The sequence below is a fragment of the Poeciliopsis prolifica genome, unplaced genomic scaffold (assembly GCF_027474105.1).
Source record: "Poeciliopsis prolifica strain line A6 unplaced genomic scaffold, Auburn_PproV2 SCAFFOLD112, whole genome shotgun sequence".
NCBI lineage: Eukaryota > Metazoa > Chordata > Actinopteri > Cyprinodontiformes > Poeciliidae > Poeciliopsis > Poeciliopsis prolifica.
The window spans coordinates 301,871-309,038 of record NW_026562487.1 but is presented as its reverse complement, the minus strand read 5'-3'; the positions used below and the strand labels follow the sequence as shown (position 1 = coordinate 309,038).

At 39.8% G+C, this 7,168-nt stretch overlaps 1 pseudogene; it reads left to right on the top strand.

The window, feature by feature from the left end:
• The first annotated feature begins 4,628 nt into the window (after nucleotides 1–4,628).
• On the top strand, nucleotides 4,629–6,896 carry LOC129354589 (protein unc-13 homolog B-like; annotated as a pseudogene).
• Nucleotides 6,897–7,168: the final 272 nt, after the last annotated feature.

The following is a 7,168-nucleotide window of genomic DNA, read 5'->3' as shown; positions in this document are numbered from 1 at the left end:
GTGAAATGCTGAATTTAAATACTTCATCATGTATATTTACATAAGTCTACTCTGAGTCTAGTCAAGTTTTTATAATGAATCAGTGATTATGATGTGTTCAGAGCCAATCCAAGCTAAAATTATTTCATTGTTCATAACATAAATATCATGTTTTATTATAATTCAGCAAACCAAGAGATTATTCATGTGTTTATTTACCGTCACAAAGCTTGACCTCATGACCTTGTGTGTTTTCTCCTGTAGAGGAAGTGCTGCTGCTTCTGTTTTAGCTCAAACCTGAAACAATCGACCTCCTGATGAACACAAAGTTCTGCAGAGTGTGTGTGAACACACCACTGGGTGTGTGTGTGTTGACCGCTGCCTTCTTGTCTTGATCACATGCAAATCAGCTGTTATGAAATGTATTTCGCTCCATTTCAGAAGCACTTTCCCACTCAGAAGTAATAAAATACACACATTTTGAAGCGATGTTCATTTATATTTGTCAAACTGGCAGATTAAGCAAAGATCAGAGTGTTTGGTTATTGATCTCTGTTAAAAAGGAAGAGGTTTTGGGTTTTTATAACTTTAGAGCAAAGATAACTCTGAAGGAATTTTCAGGATGTGATTACATGATCCTTACAAAAACATTTTATTCTTAGACCAAAAATAAACAATTCCTCTTCATTTCAGGTGAATAACTGCAAGGTGAAAGTCCTGATGCACAAAGAGTGAGTCAAGATTCCAAGATTTTACTAATAAAACAGTTTTTTATCAAGCAGATAATTTAGAGGATTTTCTTTCCAGGCTGAGAGAAGAAAAATGGATGAACATTCAGGTTGGAAACATCATCAAACTGGAGAGCAACCAGTTTGTTCCAGAACTTTCTGATCTCAGATCTGGAAACAAACTTTAACTGAGACGTTACTGAAGCTTGATGTTCAGTTGGTCCAAATCTAAAGCTGGTCTGCAGAGATGACTTCAGGGTTTGTTTGTTTCTGCTCACCTGGAGCACCAGCTGGGTGGAGTCAGTCTGAGTTCCTTCATCATCTAAAGAGAACATTGAAGATCCTCCTGGAACAAATGGAGCTTTGGAAAGAAATCAGCAGGAAGTGAAAGAAAAATGGATTTTCATCACTTGTGAAGTGGACGACATCAGAGTTGGATTCAGTGGAGTCACATGAAGAACAGAGGCTAGAATAATAGTGTTGGCTAGAATAATAAACATCATGCTAAATATCAGCTGCAGCTAATCTGTCAGAAGAAGCTTCAGGTTGAATCTAAAGGAGGCGAAGATCTCAAAGTGGATGAGAGGAAACCTGATGAGCTCTACAGTCCACTAGATCCAGATCAGAACCCTGGAGAACATCTACGCTGGAAGCAGAACCACAAGCTAGAAAATATCCAGGTTTCTATCCAACCTGAACACAGGAAGTCCTTTCTTCTTGTAACACTATTGCTGTTATTACATTATCAATTATCAATGACGATAATGTTTCTCCAACATTGATGTTGAGGGTCAAGTGTTCAAATTAGTGATAGATTCCAGTTTTGACATCATATCAATTTGATTTGTTATTGATTGTTAGGAAATGCACCATGTTGAAATCATATAAAAGAAAATTAAGGCTGTCCTGGGAAAATACGAATCACTCTGTTAAATTAACATTTTAATATGAAATTCAAAAGTTTTTGTGCAGACAAATCTGCAGGTTTTCCTTTTTAAGAAGAATATCTAAGACTTAATGCATCTCAAACTCCCTCCAAGCTCATATATCTTTCTAAAAAGTTACTTGTAAATTAGTTTTGTCTTATTTTAAGTGTCCAAATGTACTTGAACAATAAACTAGACCAAAAATAAATGGTAATATTTTGTTTTTCTCTGATAGTATCCACGTTTTAACTCAATATAAAGTCAGTTCTTGTAATTGTGGCTGGAGAAAGACATTCTTTACCTTTTCTCTGCTTTTCTAGCTGAAGAACAGCGCGCTAGCATGGCAGGCAAGTCCACTGCATATGCAAACATGTAAAACATGACTGCATATATGTCTTAAAAATTACTTTAAAAAACCACTGCACAATTATCTGAATGAAGCAACAAGACAAAACCTTTGTTGCCTCTTTACTGCAACTCCTAGTTTGAAGGAAGTGAGGAAGAGGAGGAAGTTAAAGAGGAAGGGGAGGAAATGGAGGCAGAGGTTTGTTGCAGTTGAAAGTGGTTTTTAACATCCTTCATTCTCCAAATCCAAAGTCATTTCCAAAGATTTTCCCCAAACTGAAACTAAAACATCCAACATGGTGGAGTTTTGTTGTCTGGTTTTATTCTCATCTGTGAGGATTTCCTCTTTAGATTAGCAGCATTTTCCCTTATTTCCCATAAAAGCGCCACTTTCACGTCACCTTCAACTGTATTTTTCATTTTAACACTTTATTTTGTTCCTTTTTTAAATCATGTGTGATAGACTGAGAAGGATGAGGTGGGTTAAAACATGTTATCTGGGATTAAATCACCTTAATATTCACAAAAAGTCCAGAAATCATTTGGATTTATACAGCTCCTCCACCTCTTCAGGACAGTTTGACACTGTTTGTGTTTTTTTTATATCTCTAACAATTTTCTGACTCAAAGATGGACGAACCGTTTGAGAAGGTAGGCACAAGCAGAATATCCTAAATTAGATCCTTAATAAGCAATTTCCACTTGATGAGTGTCAAAATGGGCATTTCATCCAAAATGTCTTGTTTTACCTCCCAACTTTCTGCCACATAGAGAGAAAATGCATGTGAGGATCATAAGGTGAGTTCATGCGTGTTACAGGAGGTGAACTGTAAACATGCATGTTATTATGAGTAGAAATGCAAACTACACCCAACAAGGTGTTTAACGGACTCGTAATGCAACCGTAGACTCTCAGGTGTTTGTAATAATTCAGCTTTAGAAGTAATTTAGCTTCCAGGTTCTGAGTCTCAGTAAAATCCCAAAACTTCCCAGTTTTATTTCCCTTTTTCTTTCTCTAAAACCTTTTGTCAGCCTTTTGAACTTGAAGGTTTCTCTCCTCCAGATGGACACGGAGGCCAGCGACCTGCTGAACGACCTGCAGGTTCGGCTCAACAACGTTCTGGACGACCTCAGCAGCACGTTGGGAACAGGTACGCCGCCCTCACACCCCCACGTTTCCCCCACTTTGTCCCAGTGCATCACTGGCTTTTCTTCTCCTGCAGCTTCCAGAGCCGCATCACCGACTGCATGCGGCAGATGGCGTCGCTGCTGTACCAGATCAAAGGACCGCTCAACGAAAACACCAAGAACCAGGTGGAGGGCGACTCGGACAACATGCTGCGGCCGCTCATGGACTTCCTGGATGCTCAGTGGGTTCAGTGGGATTTCCCCAAACACGGCTCGTCCGTCGGCGTGTGTGAACGTCTTGTTTTTGCAGATTAACGCTGTTCGCCACGGTGTGTGAGAAAAACCGTCCTGAAGCGCGTTCTGAAGGAGCTGTGGAGGATCGTGATGACCAGCCTGGAGAAGAACATCGTCCTGCCGCAAGGGAACGACACCTTGGTGAGTCTGACGCTCGTCTCCGTCACTGGACAGGTTTCCATCCAGATGGTTTTGAAATGTTGTCAAAAAAGTGTGAATTACATGACAAAACACATCTCACCAAATGTTTTTGATCTAGTTGTCAGTGAAACTATCTTAGAACAGCAAAAAAATGAGAAAACTAACTCACAAGTAGCTTTTTCAGCAAGAAATAGAAGCTTGTTTTAAGTCAATAATTTCTTAATATTGCTGGTCAAATTTGATTATTTCACCTAAATCAAGATATTTTTGCAATGTTAAGGGATAATAATCAGACTAAAATCTCATTTTATTTCAATAATTTTGTGCAAAATAAATGTAATGAACTTATTTGTTGTAGGACAGATTATTTCACTTATAACAAATCATTTTCCTTAAATTAAATAATCTGCCAACTACTTTTTTTTATCAATATTAAGGAATTATCGACTTAAAACAAGCTTCTTCTTCTCTGATAAGTTACTACTAAGTTATTTTTGTCTTATTTAAAATGTGCTGAGATATTTCAAAATTCAAATTCAAACATACTTTATTGATCCCAAAAGAAAAGTTAAATGTTGTAATTCACATTCGTCAAATTTGCACTAGAAACTAGAGCAAAAATACTGGTAAGAGTTTATGGTTTTGCAGTGTAATTTGCATTTTCTTTTATACATTATTATAAAAATTTGTTCAAAATTTGAATCACAGCTGGATGGAAACATGGCTGCCATTTTGAAATGGATCAACTCGTAATTGTGTCAGATGATGAGATGTAAACATTTTGACAGACGTGACCAAACACAAAAAATATTTTATCCATTATTTTTAAAATGATGACTGTGGCATATTCAGTTTAATTATTAGTCAACAAACTCATCTCACATATTAGATGTATGAACATGAGTTGTATCGATGCTTTTTTTCCATTTCCATCAAACTTTACTAATATGATACTTAAAATTGAAACAAGGCTTCTGAAAACTAAAAGAATCATTCATTTTTCTGTTTTTCCTGAAGGGAGCACAGATCCTTTCTGCTGCTAAAGAACTGGGACACCTTTCCAAACTGAGGTATCAGGTTGCCTTTGAGTTTGCTTTCTCCTGTGAATTGGTCTAGTCAAAGTCTTGGTTTGGGTTGTTTAGGATCACATGGCAGGAGACGCTAAAAGCCTGACGCCCAGGCAGTGTGCCGTCATGGATGTGGCTCTGGATACCATCAAGGTGAGAGCGAAACGTTGACCTCTGGTCAAACAGAAAAGTACAATTCATTCACATTTTAAGAGTCTTTTAGTTGATTAACTAAAAGTCTGATTAACTCCACTTTAAGTTTAATCATTCAGGTTGTAGAACGCTGATTCCTCTCGTTTTGTTTCCTACGCAGCAATACTTTCATGCGGGCGGGAACGGCTTGAAGAAGACTTTCCTGGAGAAGAGCGCTGAGCTTTCGTCGCTCCGCCACGCTCTGTCGCTCTACACCCAGACCACCGACACGCTCATCAAACCTTCGTGACCACGCAGCATTCACAGGGTAGATCCAAAACGCCACAAAGGAGATTAAATACGGGAGAGTTTCAGATTCCTCGCTGCTTTTATCTCCTGGATTTGGTTGTTTAAGTTGCTGTCTTGTTTTTATCTCCTGCTGCCTCTGTGCCAGTGCACAATGGGAAGGGTATTAGGTTAACCCCTAATGAGAAAATCCAGCCCAGCAGGGGTAGGTCTCCATGAAATCATCATCAGCCCAACTTCCCTTCATCGTTTTCTCTCTTCTGTTTTGTGAAACCTGCGTTTCTGTCGCGTGACTCTATAAAACGTGGTTTTCTTTGCCTGCATTGGACCAAATGTTGTTTGTGTTAAACCAGGCTCAGGTGTGGACAAACCCATCGGAGAGGTTTCCCTGCAGATTGAGCTGTACACTCATCCCAAGAGCGGAGAGCGGAAAGTTACTCTCAAAGGTCCGTTTGGGCTCATTTTGAACCAATAAAATCAAAGCTGGAGCATTTTAGTGTCATTTCTGTTTAAATGTTTGTGTCATTGATGCAGTGATTGCAGCCAGTGATTTGAAGTGGCAGACGTCTGGGATGTTCAGACCCTTCGTGGAAGTCACGATGATCGGGCCGCACCTCAGCGACAAGAAGCGCCGATTTCAGACCAAATCCAAGAACAACAGCTGGTCTCCCAAATACAACGAGACCTTTCACTTGTAAGTTCAAAACCAAACGTCGTGACACATTTAGGATTTGAAGCTCTTTTAATTCTGACTTCATAAACTGTTGGTTACACAAAACAAAGTCCTTGTGAAATTACTGGACAATGTCAGCTAATGCGCTAGCAGCACAGCTAATTGTTCATTTAGTGTTTCTGCTAAACATTTAGTGAACTTCCTCAAATTTAACTTTTCCAAATAAAATCTGGATTTATTTTAAGAAATTAATTGTGTGGCAATAGTTTTAAAAGTTATTAAAAATAAAATTAGCTCTACTATTAGCACATTAGCAGCTTAATGGAAGTGTCCCTTCTACTGCAGATGTCAAACTTTATTCAACTGAAAGTGTAGAAAACAGCAAAAGTACATTAGTGCTTTAGAATTTAACTTGAAAACTGATTTAGGGGAATCAAAATGTGTTGCACAACAAATTTGCTCAGCTATTAGCAGATTAGCAATAGTGTAATCTACCACTGCAGATGTGGACCTCAAATCAAAGTAAAATGTTTTGATTTAAAATGGAAAATTAGATCATCAAAGCTAGGTGTACGAATGTTTTTAAAGTTTCAAAACAAAATCAGGAATTAGCTCTGCAATTAGCGCCCTAGCCCATGTGCTCCCACTCCTGTGTTCTGCTCTCGCTCTGCAGCGTTCTGGGTGTTCAGGACGGGTTCGAGTGCTACGAGGTTCAAGCCTGCGTCAAGGACTACTGCTTCGGCCGCGCCGACCGGGTGGTGGGCCTGGCCGTGGTGCAGCTGAGGGACATCATGGAGAGGGGCAACTGCGCCTGCTGGTGCCCCCTGGGGCAGCGCATCTCATGGACGACACGGGCCTGACCGCCATGCGGATCCTCTCCCAGCGCTCCAACGACGACGTCGCCAAGGAGTTCGTCCGGCTCAAGTCCGAGACCCGATCAGCAGAGGAGGGAAGATGAGGCTCTGCTTGATGCAGTGGCACTGCTTTGACCTCTGACCTGTCTTGGCTGCTGTGTAAAACCTCACCAGCTTCCAGTGTTCTTCAACTTCACATTTTTTTAAGTCTCGTCCGCCTCTACTGAGGAGACAGAACCCATCCAGAACCTGTCAAAGGGCCGAATAAGAACCCACCCGCCCCGAGTGTTCTTGTGCAATAAATCCAACCCACCCCTCCCAAAGTGTGGCCAAGTTTCAAGCCTTACACTCTGCAAGCTGTGAATGTGTGTTCATGTAAAAGGAAAGAAATCCCTGTTTTTTAATGAGCACAAGTCAAATATTCACTTCACTTAGCAAAGAAAAACTACAAATCACAATTTGTTTTCTAACAGTTTGAGCAGGAAAATGCCTTGTCATGCAAAACGATGCTAATCCTCGTTTTCACATGAAAAATGTTTGAATTTAACTCATCGCTTCATTTCATCCTCTATTGTTGGTAATTTTTATTTCTCTG